General features: G+C 34.8%; 1 protein-coding gene across 4 annotated transcripts in view; it reads left to right on the top strand.

Moving 5' to 3' along the window:
* MAGI2 (membrane associated guanylate kinase, WW and PDZ domain containing 2) overlaps nt 1-19,456 on the top strand; it is a 771,385-nt gene that overhangs the window by 648,754 nt on the left and 103,175 nt on the right. The gene's annotated exons all lie outside the window — the stretch shown is intronic.

Here is a 19,456-nt window from a genome sequence, read left to right as displayed (position 1 = left end):
TACACATTTCTGGAGGGGCAAAGTCAAGACTTATCTGTAAGAAAGCAATAGTGTCAGAAGTCTTAACACCTTGACAGTGATAAGTAATTTCATAGCTTTCAACATTCAAGGCAAACAAATTTTCTTTGTGATGAGCATCTATCACAATTTGCAATTATATGAAATGATAAGATGAAATTTCTTTGATTAAAGAACTTTATTCTTCTAAAGGCATTCATGTCACTGAATGTATGTTACTTCGTGCTTCAAAAGAAAAAAAAAAAAAAAAGAATGTTTCTATACAGAAATACTTATTACTTTCCTTCTGAAGAATACCTTTTGGAAAGTGAACCTTTAGTGTCTGCATATGCCAAATGTTTGTCATTAAAAAAACATATAACAATCTGGTAATATAAACATAAAGTGACAAAATATCTGTAGCTTCACATAGTTAATAAAGTATTTTTATAGCTATATGTAAAAGAATGATTTACAGGAGACAGTATCTGATATTTCTTTGTAATTAAACCAATTGGTGTCATATTAGTATATAAACTAGGAGAAAGTTAATTACTGTAGAGGTGTTATAATAGTTGATATTAAATCTGGTTTTATTTTACATATATTAAGAATCTAGAAAAATGGAGTAAGCTGCATTTTTTTTTTTCTGATGGTGTTGACAAATTAGGGAGAATCATTTAGCAATAAAGTGAATAAAGGGTTAATGTTACCTCAAAAGATGGGATTTTATTTTGAAAAATGCTAAGAGGAAAACAATTCAGAACACCAATCTTCAGAGAGAAGTGGAGTGTGAAATCGAGTATGCTGAACAAGCCTGGGTGATAATAGACAGCAAAATAGATATTTCAGCAAACAGTGCTGGACAGTAGCAAAAAATAAATAAATAAATAAATAAATAAATAAATAAAATAAACTGAAGCAGCAACATATGCCCGTGATTGTAATTCCTCTTTTTCAAGAGAATTTCTTAATTTCTTCTTAAAGCACAAACTTGTAATCAAAATAAGTGGATGAGCACGCTGGTTTAACAATTTCTGGTACAATAACTAAGCTGTGGTGATTTTCTAAACATCACTTGCAGATAAGAGATACTGCTCTGAGCTCAACTGTCATAAATAAATAAATGAGTAAATTTACACAATCTTGCCTTTCACCATCAGGCGAAAAACAGAGGTACAGATAGTTACAGTATCTCAGCTGACACAAAATACAAGGCCCAAATGAAGTAACGTGTTCCTGAGTCCTAACCCTCTGTTGTTGGACTGGACATTGCTTAGTTCGTTGTTTTTTAAAGAATGTGGTGAAAACATCATATGTTTTGTTCACTACGACTAGAGGAACTGATTGAAAGCATTACAGAATAATGAAACTTAATGGGATAACACAGAACAAATTAAAGTTTAAATTTACCATACTAAATTACTGTACATCAGAAATAAGGAATATCTCTTATATATTTCAGATTGTTAGACTCAGAAATAGTCTCCTTAACGAAAAAGCAGAGGCTTGTTAGTTTGAGTGATTCAAAAGAAAACTGAAAATGTACAGAGTGATCTACAAAGATCACTGAGTCATAGGAGAACTGTTTTAGGATAACAGTTTGTCACAAACACTTAAGAAAAGGGGATGAATTAATGTGACCAAATATCACAGAATCACAGAATCAAAATATACATCTACATGTATAATGTAGGTAATTGTGTCTATGCTAGTCATCACATCTCCTTTTATAGTCACTGGATAGAAATAGGCCTTTTAGGGTAATTCATGTTGTTTCAATATAGAAATTTCACGTAAGTCAGCTGTATCCTCAAAGCAGATATTCTGTTTAACTGACTATAAGGGAAACTGAGGATGACTAGATCACATGTCAATGTCTACCCCACATAAATTGAATAAGAAACAGATTATATGGTTTGGTCATGTGAGATAATCTGAATACAAAATAAAAAATAAAAAATAAAAATCTAGTACTTGGAGAAACCTGCTATGATTCTAAAATACTTAATAGATGACACTGGTGAAGCAAGGTATACATCCTCATTACTCATGTGTCCATTTTTTTTTCCCTTTAATGTGTAACGACAATTGAATAATACTATCCCTTTCTATCATTATCCTATGCATCATGTCTTTAGCATCTCATTTTTAAAATTAATGCCAAAGAAGTGTTCCTGCTTGTGGAAGAGGGAGACCGTGTTTTGCATAACATTGTTCATTGCCTTGTAATGTGTTCTGTCTCTGATATGAATACGACCTGACTGTATAGTTTACTGTGGCAAATCCATTTTTGTAAATGACTTAATTTCTCTGTCATCCAGCCATCTTATCTACATTGCAGACACAAGACAGATCAACACTGGCTGAGTTATATTCTTGCTACTGGAAAAAAATAAATCTTATACAGTAAAGAATGTTGACCCATATGCATAATACAAAATTTAAAAAGCCTTTTTCCCTCAAGCTTAGGAGGTCTGCACATACAAGAAAAGAAAGGTCTGCATGTTTAAAAAAGATGGAGGGATGGCTGTACTCAAATGTGAAGAGGTCACAAAAGTGACTATCTGAACTATCTTGACTATCTGAAGCAGAGAGCTGTCATGTGATACAGTCTAGTGTTTGACCCACTGCAGAAAGTCCCACCAAATTGTTATTGTACTCATTTTACAATTTCTAAGGCAGAACTAGTAATATAACTGTTCATTAAAAATAAATAAATAAATAGGTAGGTAGATAAATAAGGGAAATGATACATAGTATGTCTAAGAACAATATTTGTTTAAGTGAAGGCTATGATACTCTATGGCTAGAGAGCTTACATTCTTTCCGTTTGTTAGTTAGATTCTATGTTAAATACATGTGCTGTTTGCTTCAGTTTCTTTGCATCTGTTTTTGCTGATCAGCCATATAGTTTTCACTGATTACTGTAAGCTGAAATAAGTGTTCATACTAGGAAAAAAGATAAGGAAGGACAGGAAAAGATGTTGGGGAAAAAATGCTTAATTAAAAAATGAAAAGTAGAGAAGAATGGGAAGAAAAAGAGAAAAAGATATGAAAGCATTTTGCTACCCAAACAGATTTGCCACTTTCCAGCTTTGTTTCAGACTTCACAGTTAATACACAGTTTCTGCAGCAGTCTGCATTAAGAATAGGCTGCTGAAATAGTGTGGAAGAGCTTTCGAATAGAATAGAATAGAATAGAATAGAATAGAATAGAATAGAATAGAATAGAATAGAATAGAATAGCTCGGTTGGAAGGGACCTGAGAAGATAATCAAATCCAACCATCTGACCACTTCAGAGCTAACCCCAAGTTAAAGCATATTATTGAGGGCATTATCCCAATGCCTCTTGAATACTGACAGGCATGGGGCCTCTACCTCTCTAGGAAGCGTGTTCCGTTGCTTGACCATTGAAGTACTTAAAGACTGAAATATTAGTCTTTCTATATAGAGCAGAAACTCTGCATTACTTCAGAACTACTCAAGAAAAAGAAAAAAAAAAAAAAGAAAGAAAAAAAAACTAGGCAGAATGATTGTTGAAGCAATATGTAACAAATTTATAGAGTGCATACTATTCACTAGTTAGGATATAAAAAATTGGTTTTTGCATGTTGAACAAAATGAGCTATCCAAATATCTGACATATACTATCTCGTTTGAAGATAGCTTTGAAATATATGAATCTATAGATAGCAGACAAAAAATTGTTTGTATCTAAAAACAAACTGACACAATCAAAAGGAGAACTATCAAGACTGTGTCTGAGATGCTGTTGTTAAGGAAATTGGAAGACAACCCAGGACTAATGCTTGAAGCTATGGCAACTCCTGAACAAGCACTGGGAGTGAAATATTAGAACAAAATGCACCAAGTACAAGCCTGGCAAAGTTCCTACATCAGACAGCTACTTTTTAATGGGTGAATCCAAATAGGCTCTGAGAAATTGAGGTGATTAATATGAAATGCAGCCAGAGTACTGATGTACTGTCCTGCTTCGTAGTTAGTCCAGTCCTGGCACAGGACTGGAATAAACCAGCAGCCAGTTTCACCTTGACAGGATAAGGGAGATAGCATAGGCCACACATGATGTACAAACAATCAAAATGAGGAGGCAAGGTTTTCTTACGCAGATGTAAACTGTGAGAATGAAAGAATGACCAGGTATCTTTCTCAGATTTTGTACAAATCCTTGTAGAAGCTTATAATTCCTCCAGATTGATAGCAGATACCAGTACATCACATGCAGCATCAGCAATTCTCAAAACAACCAGAAATTTGAGACTTCAATGGAAGAAATATTAAATCCTGAATGCCCTTTCTCTGGATCAATCCTCAAATTTACCTCTCTATCATAAAAATTAAAGTTGTTTGGTTTTAGTTTTGGTTTTGGTTTTGTCTGCTTGTTTGTTTGTTTGTTTGTTTGTTTTTGTTTGGTTGGTTTTTGTTCATGCTTTCTATAAGATGACTGGTCAGGAAAGCTCATGATTCTTCTCTCTCTTGGAAGTGCTTCACAAGATAAAGCTGCACAGACATCACTATCTCCCTGCTAACACTAGTCTGTCCAGATATTTCTCCTCATTCCAAGATCTCAATCTACCACTGAGGTCTGTAGAGCTTTGACTCTGTTCTTGCAATTCTTCATTCAAAATGTTAGGAGAGTGCCTGGTGCAAACATGAGACCTGTATCTCATGGCTTGCTCATCCCCAGATAAAGACATTCTATTGAACAGTACTGAGGGCTTGAAGATATTAAATTATTAGGGTAATGGTGTAGATGTTTGTTTGGGGACTTACAGATATTTTCTATTATCCTATTAGTTCTTCTCTTTTAGATTCCTGAGTCATTGGTTGCATTTTTCCCTGCAGTTTCTCCCTAAAGCAACCCAGTCTTGGTTTTGTTGCTTTGCAGGAATACTACATTTGCATTAATAGCAGTCTGTTCATACTTGGTTTGTTCATGAAGTTATGGTTCTTTCCGTTGCCTCTAACCAGAGATATTGTGAGATACAATGTCTTACAGCACTCCTGCTTCTTCCCTCTCCAGACTGTTACTCCAACTGTACATTTGCTCTTGATCCCTATTCTCCTGTTTTTTAAGAGAGTTTTGAAGTTTAGAGAGACTGAGATCCATTTGATAATAACTGCATTTTTGGTCGTGCTGTGTTCTAAAATGGCACATGTATCTCTTGTTTGTGAGTTTAAGGGAAGTTTGATCCTGCAGAGGGAATGTGCATGTGAACCCAGAAGTAAACATCTTAACCATTCAAACTGACGCATGTGAATCTAGAAGTTAACTGCGTGCATCACTGGCAACTAGAAGCCAGTGACGTAAACTTCTATACAACATGTTGCTAAAATATCCTATTTTAATTTTCTGCTTTTAATTCATCACCCCATTTTGCCTTGCAATCCCTCTGCAAGATGCTCTGCTGATCCTGGATACTTTGTCTTTAAAACTGATGGAAAACAAAGATTCATGGCTGATGTTTTTTCTTTCCATCTCGCAATTATATTCTTTCATATGACATCATAAATTCAACAGTTTCCTCAGCATGATCACTCTGTAAAAGTATCCTTCTCTTGTTGGGTTTGGAGTTGATTCATTTCTTTGCTCATTTTTGTTGCTGTTCTTAGCTAGCAATGTCAAATACTTTATGATCAAAACCATGATGAGTCATGTTACATGGTCCACTTCATTGACTTTGCTATTAGATGTCATATTGCTCTTCTTTCCGCCCAGCTTTGGCCACTTGTCCCTTCCAACCTTCCCTACATAGAAATTGAAATTTTGTGCAAAGTAATTTCATTACAGCCCTGTGAGAGGAGCATTTTTCTTTTCTATGTTAATTTCAGAACTAACGTTTTTGAAAGACCTTTAGAAAATACTGTTACCATTCAAGAAATACTGCTGTTATATTAACATAACATGACATGGGAAACATTGCTTTCACTTCCAGCTTTGTTTTTACAAGGCATGTCTCATCTTACAGAGTATCATATTTTTATCTGTAAGAACATGTACTCTCTTAATAACCAACAGATTTTTTACATACTTTTTGTCCTACACATCCAGATTGTTTTATACTTTTGAATAGCTTGAAATATTTTTAAGCATCTTGATGCAATTATCTAGTATTCAATCTGGTTTAATAAATATTTTACATGTTATAGCAGGTAAACTAAAAATAGTTACATATAGCCTAGTTTATGAAGGAAATCAAACTAAATCTTGTTAGTGAGAGAAGTGGTAACATCTCAGTAGCACAGAGAAAGATAAATCTGAACAGAGGGAGTCATGGATAGAGAACAGCTACCGTAAAATTTGCTCTAATGAGACTTCAACATATTTTCTTGTATAGTTTTGATTAGCAGTGAAACAGTGTGCATTTGTTTACATATTTCTGGGAGAAAAAAAAAAAAGTATCAATAACAGTTAGTAACGCACTGTATTAATGGAAATAGTATTAATTGCATTGAAATTGCATTTCAAAGTCATAGTGTTATAGTTTTGCTGCTTCTTTCTTATTAATGTGCGTGCACTGTGTGGTACATTTGTGGATAATTTTGCAAACCATTAGATAAATCTTTCTGGCATATATTGCACAGGAGGTTTTTAATGACTATTAGTAAGCATTTTGTTTCAGAAGTACTTTTATTATCAGTTGTACTGTTTTCTAATGTAGGCTTATATGGTCTGTACTAAATCTGAACAGTGCTTCCATTAAAACTTATGGGGACAGTTATCCTAGGGATGTGTGTGCCTAACTCTTGTTGACATTAACAGAGGTTAGTTTGCACACTTGAGAGGAGTAATAGGTCCCTTAAGAGAATCTCATAGCAAAAAGAATACTTTATAGACATAGATTCTCATCATGGCATTTCATAAACAGCTAACTGCCATTGCTCCAATGGCTATTTTGCCATGAAGTCCTTATGCACAAGATGCCCACGGCTACAATACACATCACCATCATTAGGTCACACATCATCATTAGGTCTACACGGAGACTTGCCATGCATCTTGGCTTTGAGCAGAGCTTCAGGAACTCTGCCTTCAGAACAGGCAACTACTTCTGTCTGCTGGGGACCACAGAGTACATTTGTGTCTGGTAGCTGCAGCCTACTTTACTGGTAGAACACAAGAGCTCTATTGGCAGCATTGCAAACTGATTTCAGTCTTACTGATATTAGTGAATAAATAAATATGAATTGAAAAACAAATTGTTTGAGAGAAAAAGAGGTTTTGGCTTGACTACACTGGAATCTGGCCATGCCAGAGAAGATTTTCTTCTGTTCTTGCAAGCAGTAGTATAAGAAAACTAACCAGTTTGTATGTGTCTTGTTGAAAAATGGCATCTTTTGTAGTTAGGTACCTCCTAAGCATGGTACATGGGAGAATCAACTGAAATTCTGGTGCATGAAGAAACTTGTTTTTCCTAATTGCCCATAGTCTAGGCTCTGAGTGATCCTAGACTTCTTCAGAGGAGATCTGGGAGATCTCAGTCTAAGGAGGAAAAACTACAGAGCTTGACTCTAAATACTACCATACAACATATGCTTGTGTACTGAGGCATGTCTAAAATTTAGTCTAAATGTGTTGAACAATGTTTCTGTCGGTTCAGTATAATGTAATGTCCTATTAAATGACATTTGTTGGGTTTCCAAATCTGTTGTCAAAGTACATTGTGTAGACATTGTATTTTATAGTAATAAAGTAAGCTAATACACTATGAAACAAGTGAGTACATTATCTATTGTGCTACAGACATGAGACACAGCACTGGGAAGATGGGAAGGTGTGATTTTCAGGCACTACCTAAACAATTTACATAAGCCACAAAACTCTCTTGGCTTCTACAATTTGCCTGTCATCAAGTGAAACTGCAGAAACAAATTAGTCTTCTAGATGAGATGGTTTTTTTCCCTGTGCAATTCTTTAAGCTATTTTTTTTTATGTTATTGAAAGGCTTTAATATGGTTACACTTGCCCTCTATGAGTACTGCTCAACTTCTTTATTTTTTACAAGTCAAGAGCATACATTTATTAAATACAACACTGCCCTTCTCAGAAAGCCTTTGGGTGACTCATAATTCAACCACAATCAAAAACAACACCAGGATACATACCCCTTTGCTGTGTCACCTTCAGATTACAATATAAGAATGACATGGAAGCCAAAGCTGTCAGACACAAACTCTCAAAGTTGACTCCCAAGTGTGTCAAAACATATTTCTAAAGAAAACAAATTACTTTCCAAAGACATATTTGTCATAACTCGGAACAGTATTTCAGTGTATAAGAAACATGCTGTGTAGTTTTCCCATTTGGTAAATGAGAAAAATCTTGACTTTTATTTATTTTGTACCTTTTATTACCATGAGCTAAAAGAAGATAATCTTTCTTCGTGCACATTCATAAGATCACCTTATTTTTAATGTTTCAGTTATACGTAAATTATATTTAATAGTCATTTTAGATTTTTTTATCTAATGTAAGTAATTTTTATTGCATTTCATATGTTCTAGGCAGTGAAGAATTCTAGAGATCGAGTCATAATTAGAAAAATATGCTATATGTAAGAAAAAAGCATAAATTCAAAACCTTTTTATGAGAAAATATTTTAATGGTCTATAAATTAATTTTATCAATTAATTTCCATTTCCACAATGAGTTGTTTTGTTCCGCAACAGAAAGTTGGTAATATATCAAAAATAGAAATAATGAATACAATAGTAATAATAATAATAATACTTTTTTTTCTGAAAGAGTAAAAATAATATAATATAATAATGATGTAATAATATATTAACCCCTTCAGGGTTCTGTAAACATCATAGGGAAGGTTTACTGCGTATGAGAAATTTCATAGTAGTATATGCATATAATTTAATACCTTAAATAAATATATTTGTCAATACCAAGTCAACATTTTTTTCTTTCTATCCATGTGAAATTATTTCTGTATTTTAAATTATTTGTTCTCAGTAAATTTAATTATTTTAGGTATCAAGGGCCAAGTAGTACCTCTCTAGCCCAGTAAAATACTACTGTATCTCTGAAGTAGCGTAGGAGATATCTTAATGTTCTCTAATGAAAAAAAAAATAAAATAAAAAATGAATGACCAGTGGAAAAAAAAAGTAGAAAGAAAAAAATTTGTAAATGTGATCCTAGTTGCATAGTGTGCGGTCAGCTGCTCTTTTACATAGCTCTTAAGCCTGTAATGTTAGCATGTAATGTTCTCGATAATAAATATCAGGAATCACTAAAAGAAGATAGTCAGATACTGGCAGATAAATTCTACTGTGTATCCAAGATGAAGGACAGTTACACAAATGGTAGGCCCTAGAACGATCCAGGCAGAGTCTGGGGAAAAGTCCGTGGGCTTTGATCTGTGACCAGTGAGAACCAACAGATGTGGCAGTGTAGAAAATGGTCATCTCTTCAATTTCAGCCCTTCTTTCCATGTTTTACCTTATTCTTCATTTATTTGAACCTCTGCTTGTCATTCTGGTTACATTTTCCTTCATTTCAGTAATTTTGAGAAGCTGTCATTCTTGAATGTCAGCCCACTGTTTGAACTTAGCTTTGCTTTGAGCATGAAGTTGGACTTGATGAACTCCGTCTTGTCTTGTCCCTTGTCATCTATACATTTCTATTATTTTATGATTGTCCATATTTTTTAAGACTGGGGGCACAAACTGCTGAAGGAGAGGGTCTCTGATTAAACATAGTCACTATCTTGATAATTTTTAACTTCTTCCACAGTACTTCTCAGAAAGAGAAATAATCTTGTCTTATGCCGTACATGTATTAAATGTTTACACCATACAAATGTGTGTGTGTGTGTGTGTACATATATATATGTGGAAGTTCCAAAAAAATCTATGCAGACAGAAAGAATAAGGACATAAGGCCAGATGTCAAACTTCACTGAGATTATAGACATGGCAAATTATTCTCACAATGTCATTATTCATCCTTCCGAAGAAATTACAGTGGTTTGTGGGGATGGTTGTAAAATTGGAACAGCTAGGTAATCTGATCCAGCTAACATTCACTTCTTGACCATCAGTTATAAAAATTATTTCCATTAAAGTCAATCTTAATTAAGCAAGAGGTTGATCTTGTAACTTGTTCACTGTACACCACAGTCTCACATTTATTAAGCTCTTTACTGTTTTAAAAGAAAAAACAGCAATATGCAGTTCCAGTCAGAATGGCCCTTTTTAAACAGTCATAATAAGTTGTTGTGAAATGTACATTTTCATATGTTCTTAAAGCCAAATGAGCTGAAATTGTTTTACATTCTACATGCTTCAGACTTTCTTCCCAGACTTGTCTTACAACATATATGGCCACAGCCATTGTTATCAGGGACCCTGTGTAGATGGCTACAGAGTATTCTTCTGCATCTGAGCCAGGCAGCCAGCAGGACACCCTGTATGAGGAAGAGAACAAACACCTCTATAAGGCCATTTAGATAGTACAAGAATCTGAAAATAGCTGAAATGAATATCCTAAAAGTGCCTATCCATTCCTGTTGAGTATTAAAGTTTTTTAAAACGCACATACCAAAGTTTTGTATTTATATTTCTACTTACCTTTGATCAGATGAATTGCACCTTAACTGCAGAAAGGTTAGTTCTAGCCTACATTTGTCAAAATAATTTCCCCTGTTGTAAGCGATTGAAAATAAGTACCTGAATAGGATCACTTATATAATTTTATTTAGTCATTGCTTAAGATGCTTGTTCTCTGAAGATGCCCATCATGTTCCACTAATTACAGAGGAATCTGGCTGACGAGCTGACCAGCCATCCAGCCAAAGATACATGATTTGTGTCTGCCTATTCACAAGAGGTATGCAGAGAAATACTGAGGGTATTTCAAATAGATATATACATATAATCACAAATTTGGAACTTGTCTCATGCACTGTAGTTGAACCTGGAATCCCTTTTATGCTGCCATAAAAAGTAATCTGAGTTGCTTTATAAAAGGGTAGTTATTAACATGATCTTGCAGAAAATAGATCATTTCCAATTAATTATATGTTCAATTCTTTAATGACATTAAAGTTTGATTATAATATGTATTTGTTTTTATATAAATGGAGTTTTGTAAGGCTTTACATGTAACACACCATTCCTTATTTAAAAATTGAAAGAAGTAAAATTATTATGGCTTACAGTGAATTGAAAAATTGGTTAACTGTTTCATATTTTAATGTAATTCTATATAGGAAATCAGTAATGGGAATATATTTTTAATGAGATTCCTCCAGGAGAAGTTCTTAGCTTTTGCCCATGTAACATTTTTTATGATGATCCTGTAGAAAACATAAAATCAGTGCTAGTAAAGCTTGCAGATAGCAGAGAGATTGGTCATTGTCATTAGACAGATGACATTACTGATATAAAAAACAATGTGGAATACTTACTTAATAAAACATAAGCAAACAGAAAGCATTTTTATGCAGCTAATGTAAATTCCTGAAACAGAGCAAAGAATGCTGTCAAAATTTGCCAGTGTTTTTGAATCATTACAGATAATCAGTAGAGCACAACATTACAGTGAAAAGGTCAAATGCAGTGCAATTTCTTAAAATCTAACTTGCTTATTTATTTTTCTCAGTAAGATGCCATCGGTAATAAAATATAAATTGATCAACTGTAAAAAAAAAAAAAAAAAAAAAAAAAAATCAATGAGACTCTATGCCAGGCCATTTTTTCCTGCTTTTTAAATCTGTATTTATTTCTCTTTCTTTTTCCATCAGCCACATTTACTTCAAAGTTATGTGATACTTCCACATGCCATGTGAAGGTTAAGCCTCTTGTAGGAGCCACGTACTTAACTAGAGTTTCTAATATTGTTAGTAATGACCTGAATTTCATGATTTCTTTAGGATTTTCTATACAATTATTTATTAGCAAAAGTACTGGATAATTCAATTGTCCACGGGCAAAGTAGACGGGAAGGTGTTTCCTTAATACCCAGGTCCTATAATATGTTTCATTTCCAGTGCCAACAACTAAGCTTGTCATTTCAGAATGTATTTTCCTTGAGTTCTCCTGGAAGTATTTGTTCATTTGTAGAAATGGGAGAAAAACACCTAGCTTAAAATAAATAAATAAATAAATAAATAAATAAATAAATAAATAAAATTTAAAAAAAGTTCTAAAATAGAGCTGAAAGTATAGAAACCAGATAATGAAGAATTAGGAATTCAGAAAAGATTTTTTAGGTCGTGTAAATTGTTCTCTAAGGAGTCATGTTCTAAGATGATCGTTTTTTTAACCTGAATTGAAGCACAACCCTGACCTAAAACACTTTAGGTACCAGAGCATGTGAGCTATGAAAGGGCTTAAAAGACATTTACAGTTAACATCATATATTTGGACATGGTGATCTTTAAAGGTCTCTTCCAACAGAATTATTCTATTCTATTCTATTCTATTCTATTCTATTCTATTCTATTCTATTCTATTCTATTCTATTCTATTCTATTCTATTCTAATCATTTATTTAATTCAGCTACGTCTGTATTTTCCATGTAGTAGAGTAGCAGTGTAATGGACAGTAACTGTTAGATTTCTTCCAAATGTGTACATTACCTTCCTTCTTCTGAGGAATACCTGGGTAATGCCCAGTACCCCATCCACGTTAGTTCTCCTGCTGTGAAGGAAGATCACTCCTCCCTGAGGTCCTCCTAATGGAGAGACATTTCCAATTACTGTGAGATCTAACCAAATGGAAGAGGGATCTTGTCAAAGAGATGGAGATCTGCAGCCTAAATCCAGGAACCTGCTGAAAGGAGCAGGGAGCCTAACATGAAAATTGGGGGGGGGGGGGGAGCAGTAGGGAATGTACAAAGCTTGCTGTAGCTCAGGAAGTAATTGATTTGACTGGAAACAAGGATCTGTAACTTAAGGACACATGTAATATGCCCTATCCACAAAGAAGTTTAACAGCGTCTTGGGTTGCATTGTACTGAGTGTAGCCAACAGGTCAAGGGAGTTGATCCTTCCCTTCTTCTTAGCACTGGTGAGGTCATACCAGGAGCACTGTATCCAGTTCTGGGCTCCCCAGAAATAGAAACATGGACATACAAGAGAAACATGGACATACTAGAAAGAGTCCAACAAATGGCCATGAAGGTGATGAAGGGACTGGAGTACCTCCCCTATGAGGAAAGGCTGAGAGAGTTTGGACTGTTCAGCGTGGAGAAGAAGAGACTCGAGGGGGGGGGTGGGGGGGGGGGGGGAGGATGGAGGAGTGGGGGAAGATCTCTTCTATTTGTAGAAATAACTGACAGGAGGGGACAAAAAGGATGGCACCAGGGCCTTTCACTGGTGACCAGTGACAGGAAGCAATGGGCACAAACAGAAATACAAACTGTGCTGCCTGAACATCAGGAAACACTGTTTTCCTGTGATGGTGACCAAGCTCTTGCGCAGGTTGTCCAGAGAGCCTTTGGACTCTCCCTCCCCAGAGATCTTCAAAAGCCAACAGGTTCCTTCGTAACCCACTCAAGGTGTTCCTGCTGGAGCACGGGGTTTGCGCTGGATGACACGCAGAGGTCCCTTCCAACATCAGCCACTCTCTGATTCTGTAATAATTTTACATTTTCTCTATTTGAAAAGTTAAATATTTAAATTATATTATAATAAAGACTGTTTTTTTGGTTGGTTAAGGGCAGTTGGTTTGTTTTGTTGTGGTTTAGTTTGGTTTGGTTTTAGTATAGCATGTATACTACATGTATATGCCATATACTATATTCTATATACTAGTATTAGTGTGTATATATATGTGAAAGCCTTTGGAGCTGCCTGTAAGAGGAAATCTAGACAGATGATGTAGCTTGACTCTTTGGCCATCCTGGTATTCCATGTTGGGTGGGAAGTAAGAACTAAATCAAAACAAGCTACATTGCCACAAAATAAAAACTAATTTCTTCAACAACATCCCAAGGTGGCACATTCTGTGTGTTGCAAACCAAAGGCTTTGCATACTGGACCAAAGTGCTGATGATGCTTCTCACCCTGAGCATTAACTCTAACATCATTTCTGTGGCTGTTTGTGTTAGTAATGAAGAAACTATACTATTTCTGTATAATGAATTATACAGAAATTCTAGGAAGTTCAGAGATTTTTTACAAAAACTGAAAGTATTAATACATAAGTTTTACAGTTTAGGGTTATGAAGTACATAGAAAATATTCATCATTGTAATTATGAAGTCATAAAAAGAACCCCAAATGGAAATATCCTGATACCCATTCTCCAAAACTTTCTTTTTGCTATTTTAATCTGCAAAGGTTATATATGGAAATGTATACTGATGTCAAAGACTAATAGAAATAAAAAACAGGTAATGGTGTTTTAGAATGCAATATAATACCTAAGAAAACATTCAGTTATAGAATTTTGCATTGAAAATAATCTTTTTACCTAAATCCAATAAATTTAGGAAAGAAAAATAATGCCTCTGGAACTTTGCAAGTGGAGGATTAAATCTAGCCTCTAGATAGCATTCACCAATTCTGAAGTATTTACAGGCTTCTTTCTGAGCTCCTAGATTGTCAGTAAGGAAACAAATAACTGTGGTGTAACAAGATATATAGTTTTGTGACTAGATCAAAATACTTTTATTGCAGAGTGCTGGTGTAGAACTTGCAGTTCAGTTCCCTTTCTAACTCACTCATACTAGCAAAAGGATGAATATACATTCAGTAACTATGTTTGTAAACACACTTCAATTCATTAATATGTGATAGCTACTTGCATACTGTTTTTTTTTTTTTGTTTTGCTGTTGGTTGGCTGTTTTTGTTGTTTTGTTTTAAGTTCTCCTCAATAGTAAATAATCTTTACTGGTCTAAAGGGAATTATTGATGTTCCTCATATCTCATATCTCCCATGTAGGGTCCTTTGTCATGCAGAAGATTACTCACACAACTTTCAAAATAATCTTCATGGGAAAAAACATTCAATGGAGAATCTGATTTTGATTCTGTGTGTATTTTGTATTTTTTAATATTTTGGTATTGCAGCAAATTTACTTTTATTAAATCCAAGTATATAAATATAAGTACAAATATAGTTGCATATATGCTTTCATTGAAAGTGGAATGGGATTAGAACAGGTTTCCCCTAGCCTATGAAATATAATTAACACATCTCCTACAATGACTGGTTGTGAAACCTTCTAGAAATTTTCACCAAAATGAGCACCCAGTGAGAAAGAGATTAAGTTTGCAATTTCCAATTGCCTGATAGATCAAAAATCTACTCAGGTTATGAGATAAAATAAAATTTGTCTTACTGCTTATAGTAAGACAAATTAATTAAGACTTCAGATTATCAGGACTATCTAATGTTAAGTTCAAACTCATTACATTTTCTCTACAATTTTGCACTCCTTGTCCAAAGGTGACTCAGTAGAAATCAGAGTTTAAGCCACATTGGCCTTTTTGTGGTAGTCTCTTAAATTATCTTGTTGGAGCCATTTTGTCTATCATAAGCAATATTAAGCAGGTCAGGTACACAATCTCTTCTGCAATACAAATATATGTTATGTTCAGCAGCTATGAACCTCCGTGTCCTTCATCCCACAGAAGTGACACAATCACTCTTCTTGGATGCATCTATGGATTTAATGTAGAATTTAACTAGAAATTTAATCTCAGATCTGTGGTTTGTTGTTTGTTTGTTTGTTTGTTTTTTAAATTCCAATCAAATGTTTAAAATATTCTACAAATGCAGGTGCTTTTCACAAAAACAGCTTTAGTAAATTCACCAATTAAAACTCCCTTTGTCAGAGGAGCACTAACAAGCTCTAATTTAAAACAACCTTTTCTTTGAAGAAAAGAGTCTTCCTCTTCCCCTGAAGTAGACCATTTGCTATTGATTTCCATGACATGAATTATTCTTTAGAAATTAACTTATAAGACTTTTTAAAAAGAGTTAAAAAAAAATAATAATATTTAAAAAAAAAAAAAAAAAGCCAGGGATGTAATCACCCACAAATTATGCCTGTTCTGGCTGATTGGACTCATACACCAGCAAAATGGTAATGTGACTCGGTGAAGTGCATACAGATTAGCTTTAGTGTCTTTTTAATTACCTGTTATTTGGGAAACCTCAGAGAAAAAGTAGATAACATCCTATCTGATGACCAGCATTTATTAATTGTGCTATTCATCCAGATTCTTTCAGTTAATTATGGTCTTCAAGCATACGCTCAAAGTTTTTGCTAAGTGATCATATAGGCAAAATGTGAGTATACTGGGAAAGAACGAGATGTAGTACAGATCCAAAGAATCCAAGTTTGCTTTCTTATACAGTAAGTTATGATGCTAAGAAAGGAAGGACATACATGCTAGGTACCATAAGTCTTTCTAAAAATTGTAATTTTTAAGACTAGGCCAGCTGCAAGGTCCACAAGGTGCTTCACGGTTGTCAGCACCATAATCTTCTCTATTTAACTTGTCATGTTTATGCACTGTTCCAATTTTCTTAGTATTGGAGGGTTATTTCCATTATGTTAGACATGTTGTCTAAATCCCAACTGTCTAAAATCAATTTAGTGTCCTCTGAGGGACAGAGCACTGTCACAGTGAAAAAAAAAAAAAAATTACCTGCTCACAATTTTTCTTGCTTTTCCTTGTGATGCATTCATTTATTACTTAGCACTTCCCAACTGTCTTGTCAGGATCCTTTATCAGCAGCATTTTTTAATGTTCTGTTCATTAGCTTTTTTAAGTACTGCACAGGACTACATGTGACCAACACACGATCTAAAGATCATAAAGTTCACATCAGTACAGGTCCACTCATTAGATTTAAGGACACAGCCCTTCTTTATGTTAATTGCTTGTCTCTGAACCTTCAGAAATTCAGAAAAATGTGACATTTCTCATCTTTTTTTTTTCACACTATGTTATCTTGATCAATTTATCATGCTTTATACTGTTTAGTGTTCTGTACTGCAGTAGTATCATGGCCATCAATCATAATTTCTGTCTCTTCAATTTTTCTTTCAAACTCCTATGGTCTTACACTAAAGCTTCTGAACTTGATGCCATTTCACCATTATAATTTCCATCACTGCAAAACTTTTACAAAATTCAGCTTTGTTCCTCTTCATAAGTAAATCAAATACTGAGAATTACCTCCTGACTGTGTGGACATGAAAAGAAAGAGGTTTATCTTAAGTAGAAACATATCGAAGTGGAAAATACCAATATTCAGGAGCTCTAAGCCAAGTGAATTACCTAGAGGTTCAATCAGGGAAGCAAGAGTTTAGAAATTAAGTTTTCCCTTTGCAGTTTTCTTACTCATTTAGACAAATACTTGCACACTGTGTTTCTGCTAACAACCCTAGCTAAATATTCCACCTTCCTACACTAAATAATATTCCTTCATAACTAACACTCAACCATGTAAAAGCTTGTTTTGTGATTAGTTTTCTTTCTACTGTTATTCTTGTCTTTCACAGTCTCCCACTGTCTGCCAACCTTTCTGTTGTACCTGAATCCTTGTAACCATGAATGAACTGGTCTATCAAGCTGGTGTGAAGGAGCAGGAAAGTGTAAAGGAATTATTACTTTGAATCAAGTCTGGATATGAAGAATCAAATAAGCATGCTATTGCTTATTCCAGTTTCCACCACTGTGGCCAAGTAGCATGATTACTTTTTCATTATGTTGCTATCAAGTGTTTATCATTCTGCCATGTGGTCTGAAAATGAGTCAATTACAGTCAACACACCTGAGCTCCTGACACTTCTCTTTGTCACACAAAAGATTTCAAAGGCAAGCCAATAAAATTCAGAATCACGCTGACAGCTTAATCCATATTAAACACAAAATTCTGAAGTTACTACAGTGTAATTTAATAATGATAGAAAAGCAGTCAGGTGAAAGTAACAGGCTCTCTCAGAGGCTGCAATTTAACTTATCTGTTTCTTTGTGATGAACTCTTTTCCAGTGCTTCCAAACCTCAAAGAATTCAGGACTGAAACTGGGCTCAGTTCTGAGCTCACTAGAAGACATCCAGGACCAGCTGGGATGCACTGTGCTATCAAAAGATCTCCACTGGAATGGCAGAGTGGGTGAGAGACTTAAGATTGTCAAAGATGACAACCAAAGTTTTGATGTCTCTCACAGATTCTGTTATATCAGCAGTTCCAGCACAGATTTCTGAGTAAGATAAGGTAGTTGGTACCCTTGGCATTAGGATGCAGTAGCACCTATGCTACTAAACCTGTAGTTGTACATCTAAGTTCCTGTTCTTAGACTGTATTCACAGACAACAATATCAAAATTTAGGTGTCTTCATATCAGTGTCTAAACACAAGAGAATAGCACAAAGCTGCACCGTAAGTTCAGACTGATGTCTAGACATCAGGAAAAAACATTTTTTTACAAGGGTAGTCAAACACTCAAACAGACTTTTTAGAGAAGCGGTTGATGCCCCATGCCTGTCAGTGCTCAGGAGGCATTCGGATAATGCCCTCAATAATATACTTTAACTTTTGGTTAGCCCTGAAGAGGTCAGGCAGTTGGACTATATGATCTTTGAACATCCCTTCCAACTGAACTATTCTATTCTATTCTATTCTATTCTATTCTATTCTATTCTATTCTATTCTATTCTATTCTATTCTATTCTATTCTACTCTACTCTACTCTACTCTACTCTACTCTACTCTACTCTACTCTACTCTACTCTATCCTATCCTATCCTATCCTATCCTATCCTATCCTATCCTATCCTATCCTATCCTCCTCCTATTCTATTCTAATTTGGTGCAGGCACATGCCTATGTCCACTGATGGTTAACAGGGGGTTCAGTAGACTGCATAAATATGGGCATCCAATAAAATTTGAGATGCCCTAGGGTATTCCATCTAACCTTCCACCTATAGGTCCTCTGTCACAGCTGGCAATGCCACACGGTTACATACTGCAAACCAAAAGACATGATGGTGGTGAAGTAACTGAGATGATATTTGGATAACTCTTCAGTACAATCACCAGAATCTAGACAGTTTTTCAGTTCCATGTGAGGTTGCCACCTCTGTTTGGTTAGGTGAAAACTTTCTAGGCTGGGTTCTTTGCCATCCAACCTCAGCTGAACAGTTCATCACTAATTCCTTTGTGCTTGTCTTCCGTTAGAGTGGAGTATCACATTGCAAGGTCTCTCATTTAGAAATAGTCATGGAGACCAAGAACATTTCCCTATATTTAGTGTTACTCTCTCCCTTTTTTTTTCTTCTTTTTTTTTTTACGGATTTTTCTGATCATTATTTAAGAATCCGTTGTGTTTTTTTTTTAATCAGGATCAGGACATGGAGACAGAAGTTCTAGGAGCAAAGAACAAAGTGTGGAAGTTTGGTAACAGACTTCCAAGGATCAGGGTAGTTGGGAGAAAAAATGGATTCAATGAA

This window comes from Aythya marila, assembly GCF_965140915.1.
Source record: "Aythya marila genome assembly, chromosome: 1".
NCBI classification, from domain to species: Eukaryota; Metazoa; Chordata; class Aves; order Anseriformes; family Anatidae; genus Aythya; species Aythya marila.
The sequence above is the reverse complement of the archived record's forward strand: the minus strand, read 5'-3'. Positions and strand labels throughout refer to the sequence as shown.